Here is a 19287-nt window from a genome sequence, read left to right as displayed (position 1 = left end):
GCCGGGCCGATCTGTGTTAACCAAAAACACCTTTCCTATGTCACTAATCAAGTAACCTGCTCCCGCCAGGCTGGTCCTGATATGCCTTAAGCAGCCCTTCCTCTGCACGCACTTAGCTCCCTCTCCTCTCTCACCAGCCAGATACCTCCATCCTTGAATTTCCAACTCAGCAGCCCTATCTTTCTCCTGAAGCACTCCCTCGCCACATCAGCTTAACAGGAGTAACAAGAACAACATGAGGAACACAAACAGCAGCTACCGTTTACTGAGTCCTCTTTCTGTGGCTACAAACTCGGCATTCATTGTTTCTAGTCCCCACAACAATCCTCTGACGAGTATCCAATCTCGATAGAGACAAGGGAAGAGAGGTGCAGCAAGATTTTATTACACGCTCAGGGTCAGCCCAACAGTCAGTGGGATGCACAGCCAGGACTGTGGGGCTCTGAACTACCACAGGGCTCCCCCTGCTGCGAGCCAGAGTCGCACTTTGAACAGAACTTCTTCGACAGTGATCACTGCGTGCCTTGTATTGTTGGCTAACTATTTACATACTGTGCATATTTTTATCCATCCCCCAAATATAAGCACCTTGAGGGTAAAGTCAGCCTCTCATAGGCCTCACACAACTCAGTCAGATATCTGTGGACTGAGATATATACACATGCAAGAAAATGATCCTTCTACTCCTAAAGAGAAAAAAAAAATCACACAAAAGAATAATCATGAGTTATCATCATCTTTCAAAGTGAGGATTTGACTGAAAATTTGCTTTGATCACAGTAACATAAGGCTTAAGGTTGAAATGATTTAATGAAAACACTGTAGGACCCACAGAAAAGCTGAAGAGACAGGATTTCTGTCACTATGAGCTGCTTTAATGTTTACCTTCCTGTATCTCTTATATCTGAATATGTTACTCTACAGAGTGGAAACATATTAACATATGTATATGTAAAACACATTATGAGTGCTAACTAATATGTAACTGAAACTTTATTTTTAAGAAAAACCTGGAAGAACAAATGTCCAAGACTAGAAGAATGTTGAAGTAAATTATAATATATGCACGCAAATGAAATACTACATATTAAAAATACTGATTAAGGGGTCAGATTGGTGGTGTAGTGGTTAAGTTCACACACTCTGCTTCGGTGGCCTGGGGTTCACAGGTTCAGATCCTGGGCACGGACCTACACACTGCTCATCAAGCCAAGCTGTGGAGGTGTCCCACATACAAAATAGAAGATCAGCACAGATGTTAGCTCAGCAATAATCTTTATCACCAAGAAAAAAAAACTAACAGTTTTTAATGGTTAGTAAAATGCTTGTGTTTGAGGGAAAAAAGATATACAGCAGTGTATATAATATTATCTGAACTAGGTAAGAAAAAGACAAAAGTTTGGAAGAACCAGAAGGTGCATGTGAATGGTGAGACTGTGGACTATTTCAAAAATTCTGTTCTATTTTCTTTTGTACTTCAAAAAATGTCTATAATTGGCATATGGTATTTTTGAATTTAGAAAATATTCTGTAAAGAAAAGAGATATAGAGTGGTACTAGCATAAGAAGAGACCCATAGATTAATGGATAAGAATTTAGAGCTCAGAAACAAATTCTCGCATTTATAGTTAGTTAATTTTCAACAAGAGTACCAAGACAATTCAATGGGTAAAGAGTAGCCTTTTCAACAAAGTTTTCTGGGACAAACAGTTATCTACATGTAAAAGAATGAAGTTGGATCCCTTCCTTACACTATGCAAAAAAAATTAATTTAAAATGGATCACAGACCTAAACGTACAATTAAAACTACACAGAAAAAGTCCTAAAAGTACTTGGGCTAAGCTTTCTTAGATATGACACCAAAAGCACAAGGAAGAAAAGAAAAAATAGATAAAACTGGACTTAAAACTAAAAAACTTTGTGCTTCAGTGGACACTATCAAGAAAGTGAAAAAGGCAACCTGCAGAAATGGAGAAAATATCTGCAAATCACAGACCTGAGAAGGGACTTGTGTGTAAGTTGCATAAAGATCTCTTACAATGCAATAAATAAAGACAAATAACCCAATTTAAAAATGGGCAACGGTCTGACCAGACATTTCTCCAAAGAACATACACAAACATCCAATAAGCAGATGAAAAGATGCCCAACATCATCAGCCATCAGGGAAATTCATACTAAAACCACGATGAGATACCACTTTACATCCAGTAGGATGGTTATAATCAAAATGACAGAAAATAACAAGTGTTGGTGAGGACGTAGGGACACTGGAGCTCACATATTGCTGGTGGGAATATAAAATGGTGCAGCTGCTTTAGAAAACAGTCTGGCAATTCCTCAAAATGTTAAACACAGTTCCCACATGGCTCAGCCATTCCACTCCCAGGTATATAAGCAAGAGTCATGAAAACATATGTCCCCACAAAAACTTGCACATGAATGCTCATAGCAGCATTATTCATAATAGCCAAAAAGTGTAAATATGCCAGATTTCTGTAGCCTGATGAATGGATGAGTAGAATGTGGTATATCCACATACGTCTTCAAATTGACAAAACGATTTGGCAATAAAAAGGAACGACCGATACATGCTACAACACAGACGAGCCTTGCACCTACGGTAAATGGAAGAAGTGGGTCACAGAGACTACATATTTTATGATTTCATTTATATGACATGCCCAAAATAGGCAAATCTAAAGAAACAGAAAGCAGAATGGTGGCTGCCTAAGAATGGGGGTTTTGCAGGAATGGAGAGTGACTGCTAATGGGTACACGGCTTCTTTAGGGGGCAATGAGCATATTCTAAAATTGACTGTGGTGATAGCTATGCAACTCAGTGAGTAACTAAAAACCACTGAATTGCACATTTTAAATGGTGGGTTGTATGGTATGTAAATGATATCTCCGTAAAGCTTTTTTTTTTAAGATATAGGCATAAGACTTTCAAAAAATCATTTCTACTACATTACTGGCAAATTTTGTAGGCAGCAGGGGGAAAAAAGACATTTTTAATTAAATGTATTAAACCATATTTGGAATTTGTATTCTTAATTCCAAGGAGAATTAAGAAAATAAAAATGCATTTTCTCCCCATGTGTCATACAGACTGGACTATATGTTGAAGAAATAGGCATGAATTTAAGCTGCTGGGTAGAAGCTGGCATTGATCCCCTCTAAATAGTGTGCACTGCGGGCCCACGAGTCGTCAAGTTTTAGAGAAAGACCATGGCCTTGGCAGAATAGAGGTTTCCAACTGTTTTTGGAAGGAGAAGCTACTTTTACTTTCTATGAAGTCTTAAAATAACTTGAGGGGAAAGAGGTAAGAGAGCAAAAGGAAGAGAGGTGAGAAAGTCCTCACATTCTAATCCTGGTTCTTCTACTTAACTCAGGGTCTCCTCTGTAAAAGACAGATAACTGTCTGTGCCCTGTCGACCTCACACGATTATAAGAAGGCCCAAATTAAAAAAAAAAAAAAGAAAAGAAAAGAAAAGAAAGAAAGAAAAGATACAATGTTAGTGGGATATAGCTGGATTTGACCTCAGAAGATTTGGTCTTGGGTTCTGTTTGCCACTTAACAGCTTTGTCATCCTGGGGAAATTAGCATAACAGCAGCTCAATTCCTTATCTCTAAAGATAGACCTGGTCAACACCCTTCAGAGAACATGAAACGAGATACAGAAGTAAAAGTATACCAAAAGCCACTACACTCAACACAAACGTAAAATCATCACTAGTATTTGTAAACTATATCCTCAAAATATTACTCTGAAGTCCCTGGGCTTTCAAGAAAGGAGAGAAGAGCTCTGGCTTAAGAAAAGCCAAAAGCAGTCGGGAAGAATCCAGCGTTAGCTGCCGGTCTTAGGGCTTGTTCTGCACAGTATCGTCGGAATTCAAATTGGTAGGTCTCCAATAATGTTTCCACATTTGGGGAGCTGACACACGTCTTGGTTTATCAGACTACGAGCAACTGAGGTGCTTCATAGGAAATCTGGATGGTCACATTCTCAAAAGCTTTTGGTCTCAAGTTCCTTTTACACTCTTAAAATTATTGAGGACCCTAAAGAGCTTTTGTTTATGGGGGCCATAATCATCAGTATCTACATATTAGAAGTCAAAATTAAGAAAACTTTGAAATGTGTATTAATTTATTTAAAAATAATAATAGAAATCAATTACTTAATATAAATAATATTTTTAGTGGAAAACAAGCATAAGTTTCCAAAAAGAAAATTTAGAGATGAGTGACATTGTTCTACAGTTTTGCAAGTCTCTTTTGCAATGTCTGCCTTAACAGGAGACAGCCGGATTCTCATATTCATCTGCATTCATTTTGCTACCATATGCTGTTTCCTAAGAAAATCCAGCCTCATACAGATATGTAGTTGGAAAAGAAAGGAGTATTTTAATAGCCTTTTCAGATAATTGTGGATATTCTCCTCTGATACTACTCCCAAATTCAACAAGTAGCAGTTTCTTAATGTTTAATAGCAATGTAGTCTCTGAAACCATATCAACATGCTTTTCACATTTGTTACATTAAAACCCATTGGGGTTTTTTTTTGTACTTTGAACAGATCTTTACTTGTACATGATTTTAGAGCATCATACATTAGTCATTTGGAAAATACTAGCTCACTGAGTTATATAGATTTTAAATGTTGACACATTCATTATAAAATATTTAAAAATCACATTTGTTAAATATCACCACCAACCTCAACAAAAACATCTTTAAGGAGTAGGAAGCTCTCAGTCTCATGGGGGCAAACACAAGTTTTCTGAAATACTAATTTTCATTCAAAACCTTAGATTTTATCATAAGTTTATTTCTTTTAAGAGAGAGGCTCACTTCATTCATTTTTGGAAAAACGTCTGCCAAATACCCAATCTGAATAGTTTGTCATTTGTCTGTCAAGCCATTCTTTCCAGGAAAGATGGCGCTCCATGAAGAAATCCGCTAGTGTAGTCAGCAACTCAACTGAACGAGTGCTGTTCCTCGAAACCACCACTACACTTCAGTACACAGCAGACGGCTTTATGTATTTCCCCCTTCCATCACATGGAATATTAAAAAGATATGTAGTCAGGGTCAAGATGTAATATAAGTAACAATTTTTACTCATCAAGGACATTCTTAAGTGGAACTGGCTTTTTTTTTAAACTATGAGTTTGTTGAAAGCGCCTCCTTTTCCTCTCTTAGATCAACACGCTCACTTACGTTCTGTATCCTATTTCCTCTCTTCTCAAAAACTTTACTCCTTCAAGCGTCCCTTCTTTCTCTTGTATTGACAATTTCTCCCTCTCTTTGATCTCTCTCATCAGCATATAAACATGCCCTGATATCTCCCATCTTAAAAAACAAAATGAACCATCAACTCCACATCTCCACAAAACAAAAAAATTAAAGAGCAAAAAACAAAAAAAACTTCCCTTAATCCCACAGTCTTTTTGAGTTATGAACCCATTTACTTATCTCATTTCACAAAAACACCTTAGAAGAGCCGTCCACCATCAATGTCGCTTCCTCACTGCCCATCCACTCAACACACCTACTGCTCCACTGAAACCGCTCTTGCCAGTGACTTCCACGTTCCCACGTCCACTGCACACTTGAACTGACAGTAGGATCTGACAGGTGATTACTCCTCCCTTCCAGAAATTGACTTTTCTTAGTTTCCAAATCATTAAGTCTTTGCTGGTTTGTCCTCCTCCATCCAACTTCTAAAAGTGATTTCTGGGCTAAATCCCATTCCATGTTTCTGTATGTCTGCATCTGCCTCTCTTCTCAGCTCTGCATTCTCTCCTTCATTGATCTCACCTGGTTCCATGGATTTAAATATCTTTATATTGATGATTCCCAAATTTGTATCTCCAGTATTGACCTCCATTCACTGACTTGCAGACCCATACATCCTGTTGCCTATTTGATAACTCTACTTAGATTTCTAAAAGGCAATTAAAACTTAACATTTCCAAAGCAGAACTTTTGATTCTCCTACCCATCCTCTGGACCCTTCCTTAACTCAACAAATGATATGTTCATCCATTCAGTTGCTCATACATGAAATGACTAGGAGTCATTTTTGATTATTCCTTTTCCCTCACCTCCCAAATTCAATCCATTAGTTCATCTGTCATAATATGGTTTTATTATTTTTTATTAAGATGCAATTGACACATAACATTATATTAGTTTCAGGTATACGACAATGATTTGATATATGTATGTATTGCAAAATGATCACCACAATAAAAGTCTACTTAACATCCATCACCACACAGTTACAAATTTTTTTTTCTTGTGATGAGAACTTTTAAGATCTACTGTCTTAGCAACTTTAAATATACAATACAGTATTATTAACTATAGTCATCATAGTGTACATTACATCCCCAGGACTTATCTATTTTATAACTGGAACTTTGTGCCTTTTGACTACCTTTACTCATCTTGCCCACCCCTCTATACTCCACCTCTGGTAACCACCAAATATGTTCTCTGTATCTGAATTCGGTTTTTGTTTTAAGATTTAACACATAAGTGAGATAATATGGTATCTGTCTTTCTCTGTCTGACTTATTTCACTTAGCATAATGCCCTCAAGGTCCATCCATGTTGTTGCAAATGGCACTATTTCCTTTTTCACGGCTGAATAATATTCCATTGTATACATACCACATTTTCTTTACCCATTTATCCACTGATGGGGACACCTAAGTTGTTTCCATATCTTTGCCATTATAAACAATGATGTAGTGAATGTCAGGGTGCAGATCTCTGTTCAAGTTAGTGTTTTCGTTTCCTCCAGATAAAATAGTCAGAAGCAGAAGTGCTGGATCATACAGCAGTCCTACATTAATTTTCTGAGGAACTTCTATACTGGTTTCCATGGTGGCTGCACCAATTTACACTGCCACCAACAGGGCACTAGGGTTTCCTTTTCTCACATCCTTGCCAACGCTTGCTATTTCTTTTCTTTTTGATAACAGCCATTCTAACAGTTGTGAGGGGATGTCTCACTGGTTTCAATTTGCATGTCCCTGACGATAAGTGATGTTGAACGTTCACAATATATTTTAAATCTGTCACTTCTCTCCATCTATATCCCTACTATCCTAGTCCAAACTAACGTCAACTCTCATCTGGTCTTTTGAAATGGCCTTTTAAGTGGTAACTTTGCTTCTACTTCTAGTTCCCTATAATCCATTAGAGCAGCTAGAGAGATCTTCAAAAAAACAAATCAAATCAAGTCACTTTCCTGCTTAAATTATTCAATGGCTTCCCTTCATATTTAGAACAAAATTCAAACCCTTTACTATATCTCTAAGGCCTTATATGATATGCTGCCTGGCTACCTCTACCCTTTATTACTATGCTCTTCTACCAGATTAGCCTTCTACCTGTTACTTGAATACAACAAGCTCTTTCCCACCTCAGGGCCTTTGCACTAGTAGCTGTTCCCATGGCCTTAGGAAACTTACTGTTTCCAAGCTCTTTGCATGGCTGGTTCCTTCTCATCTCCATGTCTTAGCTCAATATCACTTCCTCAATAAGGCCTATTTGACAACTTTATCTAAAGTAGGTACCTCTCCAGTTACTTCCTATTATATCACCTAATTAATTTCTATCATAGCACTTATCACAATCTAAAATTATTTTGTTTATTGTCTGTCTCTTCCCATCAGATGGTAAGCTTAATGAGGTAGGGACTTTTCTTGTTTTCAAACAGTTTTATTGCAATAGAACTTACATACCAACAATTCATCCAATTAAAGTGTATAATTCAATGGGTTTTAGTACATTAAATTATTTTTTTAATTTTTGTAAAAATATACATAACATAAAATTTGTCATTTTAACCATTTTTTTTTTTTAAGATTTTATTTTTTCCTTTTTCTCCCCAAAGCCCCCCGATACATAGTTGTGTATTCTTCGTTGTGGGTTCTTCTAGTTGTGGCATGTGGGACGCTGCCTCAGCGTGGTCTGATGAGCAGTGCCATGTCCGCGCCCAGGATTCGAACTGACGAAACACTGGGCCGCCTGCAGCGGAGCGCGCGAACTTAACCACTCGGCCACGGGGCCAGCCCCGTCATTTTAACCATTTTTAAGTGTATAAATTCAGTGGCATGAATTACATTCACAATATTATGCAAGTATTACCACTATCTATTTCCAAAATTATTTTAACATCCCAAACAGAAACTGTACGTGTTAAAGTAATAACTCCCCCCAGCCCCTGGGAACCTCTAATTTACCTTCTGTCTCTATGAATTTGCCTAATCCAGATAGTTCACATGAGTGGAATCATACGACATTTGTCCTTTTGTGTCTAACTTATTTATGAGTCAGGGAACGTGTGTGTCTTATTGCCTACTCTATCTGTTGGAACCTAACTCTCTCTTTCTCTATAGCACACAGTAGATGCTCAACAAATATTTGCTGAATAAACTAATTCGTCAATTTGAAGCAAGTCACAACTTTTCTGGATCTCAGTTTCTTAGCTGTGTGATGGCCTATATCACCATTTATTCATTTATTAAATATCTTTTGAGAATTTACAGTGTTTCAGGCATTGTACTTACTAATGGAAATAGCTTAACATGCAAAATAGTCATTGTCTTTGCTCTTAAGGAACTATTCAGTTCCTCTTCTATCTGGGAATCATCTTCTTTGATTCTGTGCACTTTTAGGATGGAAATATATAGAACAATGAAGTATATGCAAGTAAAGGAATCTCTGCCAAGCCCATCAGATTATGTGACACCACACTGGAGTGACGGATGTCAAAAGCCATACTATCTTCAAATTCATTTAACATTAACTGCCCTTTTCACTTTTCAGTGTGATACTGAGGGTCACATGGATATATATGTATGTACCTTAAAACTATAAAGCTCTTCATAAATATAAGACAAAAATTATTGTAATTTTTGATTCTTTTTTTATGCTCTGGGAACTAAAGGCAAACTACTGTGCTATACAAGAATTCTAATAAACTTACTGACAATTATAGGAGGATCTGGTTTTTAAAATCAATGTTAATTACACTGTACCTGAATTTTGCCAGGCACATTCCTATAATGTTACATGCTGACCAACCGAAGGCGGCTATTTCCAGACAAAGAGGCTGACACTTGAAAAATATTAGTCAATGGTGCTAAAAACAAAGCATTTTGCTTTATTCCCTTTTAATACCCAATCCAGCCTACACAGACACACACCTTCAGACAGCAGTGACAGGAAGAGGACAAGCAGGCCTTACCAATCCTCTCAGCTCTTCAAACAACACTTGAGGATTTCTACTTAAAGGCCTGTCTTTCTAAGCCTGTGCTTTCAAAACTTGGGCTGGACTGATCCCAAATACTGAAGTAACAAATATTACTAAATTCTGTCATTTCCTCTACCAAAAAAGTGATTTTACTACTACTTCTGGTTGTGATGAAAGGTCCTATTGACTATTCAAGTCCTCAACCAAGTTATGGATGCAGTATTAAATGACTTCACTCCTTTTTTCTCTGGCACTTTAACACATGCCAATGCTTTCATCCACCTCCACTAACATGGCTTATAAATTACTGAGGTGGGGCCATTTTAACAGTATGATTTGTTCACATCTCTAGAGATGGGGTATAAAGGAAACTGGCTGAGAAGACAGACTCCCCTTTGACAACATGTATTGGTATATATGTATATAAAAACAAACCTTCAAAAGCTGGAAATATCTTATTGATATAATACTTGGTTACAAGCCATCATAATTAATGGTTCTTTGATTTGCTATAAATTCAGATGTAATAAAGTGATGGTAGTAAGGCCAAAGACAAAATGAGACAGTTCCCTAAAACAGTAAGAGATGGTACAGAGTTAAAGCAAAAAAAGGTTAAAGGTCATAAATTTGCTAAAAGTTTTCTTCCAAATGCTCAGAAGAAGTTTCCTGAATGAACCACAAAATCTAAGAAATTCTGTTTATAAGAAGTTTATTGTCCTCTCCTTTTAAAACTACCATGGCAGTGATGAAAAAACACCACAGAGCAAGATAGTTGCTCCCTATGGATTTAGAGAGGTTAACCTATTCATCTTAAATACATGCACAAAAGTAATTTCTCAACTTTCAAAAAGAGTATAAAGTTGCAGAGGATATAAAATTACTAGAAGTAATCCATTTTTTAAACAGACGAATAAAACCAGTTCAGCATACACGTGGCCTTGGTTCAGTTAAGAATAAGGTCGAGGCTAATTAGGAAGTGCTCCAGAGTAAGAACTGAACAGGTGCCAGAGCCAAGAGTCTAACGTGAAGGGCTGTCTTTCCCAAATTTTCTACTGCACACTGTCAGCCTCCACCTTTGTCTTGCTTTCAAAGCAGGCTGGGCTATTCTGGGAACCTCTTTATACCATCTTTTGGCATTGCTAGTGGGCTCTGAGAAGAAAGAACTAAGAGTGTGTGTGTGTGTTTGAAGCTGGGATTTATGAGGAAATCCAGGCATTTCGGACCTAGCCTTAACGAGGAGTTAGTTTTACCTGGAAGCTTCCAACAGACTTGTGACCTTAGGGCCTATGTGCTTAAAGCAAGAAATACAAAATATGGTTGGTGTCAAGGTGACAGCATAGGCGGACTCTGAACTCACCTCAACCCACAAACACAACCAAGTCACAGCTATTCTTGGAAAAATAACCCCTGAGAGAGAACTGAAAACTGGATAAAAAGGACCCCCGCAACAAGGGACAGACCTGACTGAGGTGGAAGAGGCAGAAATTCCTTTCTGGAGAGAAAAAAGCCACTGTTGAGAGCGGTGAAGCATCACAGCCGACCGGGAGCAATCCTAAGGTATGCAGCCTTCCCTGGAGGAGTAGGGGACCTGAGTTGGGGACTGTTACTGCTATAAGCATCCTTCAGACTCTGCACAACTGAGATGAATGTCACAATATCTGGCTTTACTGGCTATTAACTACAGTGGGGAATATCCCTAGAAAAGCTATCAGGCATAAGTAGAAAAAAGCCAGCTGTTAAAGAGCCCATGCACAAATTTACCCATTTTGGAAAGCAATGTAAAATCGCCAGAAAGAAGGGTACACAGTCCTTTGGTGAAAAGAGACTCACTTGATAGGCTCTGGGTGCATCTGAGTGAAAGGCGAGACCTCCCCAGGGACTGAGACATTGGCAGCAGCCATTACTGTGACCTAGTAAAGGTGTGCTGACACAGACGCTAGCAGATGTCATTGGAGTTCTTCCCCAGGCCTGTTAGCCCAGGGTCTGCCCCATCCACTAGAGCACCAATTTAATCCAGCTCAGCCAGGGCAGGAAGCCCACCCTAGGGACTGGCAACACCCAATAGCAAGCCCTTGGGCAACTTTTTAGCCTGCACAGACTAGGTGCCTGGATCCACTGTAGGCAGGCGAGTGGGTCCATGTCTGCAGGGCATGGTGTGCGGGTGGAGTGTGTGGGGTGTTGGTGGAGTGTGTGGGGGGACCTCTGCAGTGGGGTCACTGGGTATCCTCCAGGGGGTCAGGATGTAAGCAGGGGCCTGGACTGTATTGACAGTGTGTGTGGACCTGTGGGCCATGGGGCTTGTCAGCAGCAGAAGACCTGTACTTCTCAAACAGTCACTTAGGGGATCAGCCCCACCTTTCAAAGCATGAAACAATTAGGTGCTCCTGTGCCTGGGGCCAGCCCCACTCAGATGCAATCCTGAGAGTGCTGACAACAGCCTTGCAGGCCAGAGGCCTACAGTAATTGTAAGCCCTGAGCCTAGCAACCAGCCATGCTGGGGGCCTACTCATTTAACAGAAAAACTGCAACAGGAATGTGCTATTAGACCTTGCAGCCAACTATGCTGGGGCTCCCCAAACCCAATAAAGCGACTGAAGGGTCCATAGCAGCCAGATGCAGCTGAGCATTACAACCAGCCAGCAAGGGGGACAGCCCAGATTCCCTGGGCGCCTGCAGCAAGAGCAACCCCACCAAACAGGAGGACACACACAGCCCACACAGGGGACACCCCTGGAACATTTGGAACTGGTGATGAGAGGGAAGCACATTGCTGGGCTGCAAAAGGTGTCCGTTAAATAAGGACACTTCTCCAAGATCAGGAGACACAGCTGACCTACATAATAAATAGATTTAAGCACAGAAAAAGAGGCAGAACCAGGAGGCAAAGGCATACGTTTCAAGTATGGGAACAGGACAAAACTCTAGAAAAAGAACTACATGAAACAGAAATAAACAATCTACCTGACAAAGAGTTCAAAGAAAAAGTCATAAGGATGCTCACATCTTGGGAGGAGAATGGATGAACTCAGTGAGGATGTCAACAAAGAACTGGAAAATACAAAAAAGACCCAATCAGAAATGAAGAATACGATACTGGAAATGAAATATCCACTAGAGGGACTCACTTAGCAGAGTAGATGATAACAGAAGAATGGATGAGTGAGCTGGACAAAAGACCAGAGGAAATCACCCAAGCTGAACAGATAAAAGAAAAAAGAATTAAAAAGAATGAGAACAGTGTAAGGGAACTCTGGGACGACATCAAGCACACTAACACTTGTATTACAGGTGTCCCAGAAGGAGAAGAGAGAGACAATGGGGCAGAGAATCTATTCGAAGAAATAATAGCTGAAAACTTTCCTAATGTAAGGCAGGACAACAGGCATCCAAGTAAGGAAGCACAAAGAGCATCAAACAAGACAAACCCAAAGAGGCCCACAGCAAGACACATTATAACTCAAATGTCCAAAATTAAAGATGAAGAGAGAATCCTAAAAGCTGCAAGAAAAAGGCAACAAGTGACATACAAAGGAAACCCCATAAGGCTATCAGCTGACTTCTCAGCAGAAACCTTACTGGCCAGAAGCGAGTGGCACAATATATTTCAAGTGCTGAAAGGAAAACACCTACAGCCAAGAATACTCTACCAGGCAAGGTTATCATTCAGAATGGAAGGAGAGATAAAGAATTTCCCAGACAAGCAAAAATTTAAGGAGTTTATCACCAAGAAGCCAGTTTTACAAGAAATGCTAAAGGAACTTATTTACTTATTGTTTTAATAAAGATTTTATTTTTCCTTTTTCCCCCAAAGCCCCCTGGTACATAGTTGTGTATTTTTAGTTGTGGGTCTTTCTAGCTGTGGCATGTGGGATGCTGCCTCAGCATGGCTCAATGAGTGGTGCCATGTCCAAGCCTCGGATTTGAACCAGCAAAACCCTGGGCCACCGAAGCAGAGTGCACGAACTTAACTACTTGGCCACAGGGCAGGCTCCCTAAAGGGGCTTATTTAAGTGGGAAAAAGAAGACCACAAATAGGAATAAGAAAATTTTCAAAAAAAAAAAAAAAAGGGCAATAAAATCACTGGTAAAGGCAAAAATACAGTAAAGGCAGCAGATCAATCACCTATGAAGATAATAGGGAGGTCAAAAGACAAAAGTACTAAAATTACCTGTTTCAATGATAAGAGGGTAATGGATACACACACACAAAATAAGAGGTTAGATATGATATCAAAAACATAAAATGTGGGAGGAGGGGAGCAAAAGAGTAAAGCTTTTAGAAAGAGGTCAAACTAAAGAGACCATCAACTCAATATAGACTGCTATTTAGTTAGGTTATTATATATGAACATGATGGTAATCACAAATGAGAAACCTATAATAAATATACAAATAATTAAGAGAAAGGAACCCAAACATAACACTAAAGAAAGCCATCAAACCACAAGGGAAGAGAGGAAGAGAAGAAGAAAGGAACAGAGAAGAACTACTAAAACATCCAGAAAAAAAGTAACAAAATGGCAATAAGTACATATTTATCAACAGCTACTTTAAATGTCAATGGACTAAATGCTCCAATCAAAAGGCACAGGGTGGCCTATTGGACAAAAAACCAAGACCCAGATATATGCTGTATACAAGAGACACACTTCAGACCTAAAGACACTCACAAACTGAAAGTGAAGGGATGGAAAAAGATACTCCATGCAAATGGCAAATAAAAGAAAGCTCGGGTAGCAATACTTATATCAGACAAAATAGACTTTAAAACAAAAACTGTCACAAGAGACAAAGAAGGGCACTACATAATGATAAAGGGAACAATCCAACAAGAGGATATAACACTTGTAAACATCTATGCACCCAACTAGGAGCACCTAAATATACAGAGCACTTATTAACAGAAATGAAAGGAGAAATAGACAGTAACACAATGATGGTAGGGGACTTGAACACTCCACTTACCAATGGATAGATCATCCAAACAGAAGATCAATAAGGAAACACTGGCCTTAAAGGACATATTAGACCAGATGAACTTAGTAGATGAATATAGAACATTCCATCCAAAAACCAGAGAATACACATTCTTTTCAAATGCACACAGAACATTCTCCAGGATTGATCACACATTAAGCCACAAAACAAGTCTCAATAAATTTAAGAAGACTGAAATAACACCAAACATCTTTTCTGACTATGAAGGTATGAAACTAGAAATCAACTACAGGAAGAAAATCAGAAAAGTCACAAATATGTGGAGATTAAACACAATGTTACTGAACAACGACTGGGTCAATGAAGAAACCAAAAGAGAAATAAAAAAATACCTAGAGACAAATGAAAATGAAAATATGACATGCCAAAATCTATGGGATACAGCAAAAGTGGTTCTAAGAGGAAAGTTTATAGCAAAACAGGCCTACCTCAACAAAGAAGAAAAACCTCAAACAATCTAACAGTGCACCTAAAGAAACTGGAAAAAGAAGAAAAAACAAAGTCCAAAATCAGCAGAAGGAAGGAAATAATGAAAATTGAGCAGAAATGAATGAAATAGAGACTAAAAAATGGCAGGAAAAAAATCAGTGAAACCAAGAGCTGGTTCTTTGAAAAGATAAACAAAATTGACAAACCTTTAGTTAGACTCGCCAAGAAAAAAAGAGACAAGCCTCAAATAAATAAAATCACAAATGAAAGAGGAGAAATTACAACGGACACATCAGAAATACAAAAGCTTCTAAGAGAATACTACAAAAAGCTAGATGCCAACAAATTGGATAATCTAGAAGAAATGGATAAATTCTTAGAATCATACAACCTTCCAAAACTGAATCAAGAAGAAACAGACAATTTGAATAGACCAATCACCAGTAAGGAGATCAAAACAGTAATCAAAAACGTCCCAAAAAATAAAAGTCCAGGACCAGATGGCTTCCCTGGTGAATTCTACCAAACATTCAAAGACTTAACATCTATCCTTCTCAAACTCTTCCAAAAAATTGAAAAGGAGGCAAAGCTTCCTAACTCATTCTACAAAGCCAACATTATCCTGATACCAAAACCAGACAAGGACAATACAAAAAAAGAAAATTACAGACCAATATCACTGATGAATATTGATGCAAAAATCTTCAACAAAATACTAGCAAATGGAATACAACAATACATTAAAAAGATCATACACCATGATCAAGTGGGATTTATTCCAGGGATGCAGGGATGGTTCAACATCCACAAATCAATCGTGATAAACTACATTAACAAAATGAAGAATAAACATCACATGATCATCTCAGTAGACGCAAAGAAAGTATTTGACAAGATATAGCAACAATTTATGATAAAAACTCTGAATAAAATGGTTAAAGAAGGAAAGTACCTCAACATAATAAAGGCCATATACAACAAACCCACAGCTAATATCATTCTCAACAGAGAAAAATTGAAAGCTATCCCTCCAAAAACAGGAACCAGGCAAGGATGCCCACTTTCACCACTCTTATTTAACATAGTATTGGAAGTCCTAGCCAGAGCAATCAGGCAAGAAAAAGAAATAAAAGGGATCCAAATTGGAAGGAAGAAGTGAAACTGTCAGTATTTGCAAATGACATGATTTTATACATAGAAAACCCTATAGAATCCACTAAAAAACTTTCAGAAATAATAAATGAATATGGTTAATTTGCAGGATACAAAATCAACATACAAAAATAAGTTGCATTTCTACATACTAATGACAAAGTAGCAGAAAGAGAAATTAAGAATACAATCCCACTTACAATTGCAATAAAAACTTAACCAAAGAGGTGAAAGATCTGTACACTGAAAACTATAAAACATTGCTGAAAGAAATTGAAGAAGACACAAAGAAATGGAAAGATATTCTGTGCTCTTGGATTGGAAGAATTAACATAGTTAAAATGTCCATACTTCTTAAAGCAATCAACAGATTCAATGCAATCCTTATCAAAGTTCCAACAACATTTTTCACAGAAACAGAACAAAGAATCCTAAAATTTATATGGAACAAGAAAAGACCCCAAATAGCTAAAGGAATCCCAAGCAAAAGAAGAAAGTTGGAGGTATCACACTCCCTGATTTCAAAATATACTACAAAGCAAGTGTAACCAAAACAGCATGATACTGGCACAAAAACAGACACACACATCAATGGAACAGAATTGAGAGGCCAGAAATAAATCCACATATCTATGGGCAGCTAATTTTCAACAAGGGGGCCAAGAGCATACAATGGAGAAAGGAAAGTCTCTTCAATAAATGGTGCTGGGAAAAACTGGACAGGCACATGCAAAAGAATGAGAGTAGACCATTATCTTACACCATACACAAAAATCAACTCAAAATGGATTAAAGACTTGAATGTAATACCTGGAACCATTAAACTTCTAGAAGAAAACATAGGCAGTATGCTCTTTGACATCCGTCTTGGCAGCATTATTTTCAAGTACCATGTCTGACCGGGCAAGGGAAACAATAGAAAAACAAACGGGACTACATCAAACTCAAAAACTTCTGCACAGGGAAAGAAACCATCCACAAAATGAAAAGACAGCCTAAAAATTGGGACAAGGTATTTGCAAACCATGTATCTGGTAAGGGGTTAATATCCAAAATATACAAAGAACTCATACATCTCAATAACAAAAAAGCTAACAGCCCAATTAAAAAATGGGCAAAAGATTTGAACAAACATTTCTCCAAAGAAGATATATGGATGGCCAACAGGCTCATGAAAAGATGTTCAACATCATTAACCATCAGGGAAATGCAAATCAAAACTCCAATGAGCTATCACCTCACTCCCATCAGAATGGCGTTAATTAACAAGACAGGAAATAATAAGTGTGGGAGAGGATGTGGACAGAAGGGAAGTGCTGGTGGGAGTGCAAACTGGTACAGCCATTATGGAAAACACTACGGAGATTCCTCAAAAAATTAAGAATAGATCTACCATATGATCCAGCTATTCCACTGCTGGGTACTTATCCAAAGAACGTGAAATACAAATGCATAAAGACACATGCATCCCTATGTTCATTGCAGCATTATTCACAATAGCCAAGACTTGGAAGCAACCTAGGTGCCCATCAAGGGATGAGAAGATGTGGTGTATATGGACAACGGAATACTACTCAGCCATAAGAAACAATGAAATCTGGCCACTTGTGACAACATGGATAGACCTTGAGGGTATTAAGCTAAGTAAAACAAGTCAGAGGGAGAAAGTCAAATACCGTATGATCTCACTCATAAGTAGAAGATAAAAATGACGACAAACACACACATAGAGACAGAGATTGGATTTATGGTTACCAGAGGGGAAGAGCGGACGGAAGAGGGAGAAGGGCCAAAGGGGTGAACAGGCACATGTGTGGTGATGGACTGTGATTGGTCTTCGGATGGAGAACATGATGCAATCTACACAGAAACCGAAATGTATAATGATGTACACCTGAAATTTATATAATGTTATAAACCAATCTTACCAAAATTTTGAAAAAAGAACAAAAGAAAAAATAATTACTTTCAACTTGTTATATTTTAGAGTCACATACCAAAATACTTAACAATTATGGCCACAATTTCATAACTGCTGAGGCTTGGTAATGGATACATGAGCGTTATTATTCTTCTTTCTATTTTGTATGTGATTGAAATGTTCCACAATAAAAAAATTTTTAAGAAAAAAAAAAGAAATAGCAAATAGGGCAAGGAGAGAAGAACTTCTGAACTCAGACCAGAACTCAGTTCCACTAAATGAAGCCCACCTTACTGACGTCCTGCCTCCCAGGTTTGGCGCCCCAGTGTCCACGTGCTCTTTTCCACCCTGGCTGACTTCACTGGAGGTGCTCTCTAATCTACTTAGACCTCTTCTCCCTTAACGCACTCTTAGTCTGGCCACTTCTTGACCAGGTCTGTCTAAGCACTGTTTTTCCATGGTAGGACAACTGTGATCAGTGGTGTGAGCTAGACAGCCTTGAAATCAAACTCCTATTTCTTAGACTAAGATACTTCTCTGCAAAAAATGGAGGAAGGGAAAGCATCAGTCGTGGGATGAATGGCACATGGAAAGATGAGTCATGGGCTGGAGACTGTGAGCAAGGGTGCTTGCCTGGAGTAAAGCACGTAAGTGGAGCGGCAGTAGCCCTTGAAAGCAATGTGACTGAGAGGGCAATGAGCGTGAGGTTATAGATCAAATGATTAATTGAGGACTGCAAACCAGAAATTTGATCTAATATCAGAAAAAGACAAGAATCTCAATAAAAACCAAATTAAAAAACATTAAACTGAGGCTGGATAAGGGGAAAAAGGGCAAAGATGACACGATATGGAGGAATAGTTCTAGATCTATCAGGAATGAATAAGGGAATTGTTCAGTGAATTTGAGATTCATATGGATAGAGGCAACTCGGGCTCATAAAAACAAAAGCATCACAAATCTTATTGCTTCTATAAAAAGAGAAGGTCTGAGGATACGGCTAATAATGTCTTTAAGTAACAGCCAAACTGTGGATACCGATCCAGGTGATATTCTAATTGGAAGGAAGTCCAAATAAAAACAAAGCATTGAAGCTGATCTTCCTTTACAACTGGAACATTCACAGAATGTCTACCTCTCGGAGTAGAGGCAAGTGTGCTAAAGAAATACTGCATATTTCTTTCAGGAAAATGCAACCCAAGCATCTGTCAGCTTTCTACGGCGTGTAGAAAGATGTTATTTAAGTGAGATACTAACTGGTGTGATGTTGAGAGAGCCACAAAAATCCAAGATGGATTGGAAGGACCATGTGCTTGGCCTTTTCTTTTGGGCCCTCGATAATAAGGTGAGGAGACCATTGAGGATTTGCCAAAGGCACCAAACTTGACACCGTAAGAATTCCCAACGCAAAATGGGTCTCTAGAAGCAGTCTAAGAGAAGAACGCTATTACCAGTCAACGCTATTACCAGTCAAGGCTGCAGAGACAAGCAGTTATGAAGCCCACACATTC

The 19287-nt window shown here is 38.5% G+C and overlaps 1 protein-coding gene across 3 annotated transcripts in view; it reads right to left on the bottom strand.

Moving 5' to 3' along the window:
- The window catches only part of UVRAG (UV radiation resistance associated), a 305917-nt gene that overhangs the window by 58066 nt on the left and 228564 nt on the right, over positions 1-19287 (bottom strand). The window lies entirely within an intron of this gene.

This window comes from Equus quagga, chromosome 14 (genome assembly GCF_021613505.1).
Source record: "Equus quagga isolate Etosha38 chromosome 14, UCLA_HA_Equagga_1.0, whole genome shotgun sequence".
In the NCBI taxonomy this organism is placed as follows: domain Eukaryota; kingdom Metazoa; phylum Chordata; class Mammalia; order Perissodactyla; family Equidae; genus Equus; species Equus quagga.
Note: the sequence above shows the minus strand (reverse complement) of the source record. Positions and strands in the feature narration are given on the sequence as shown.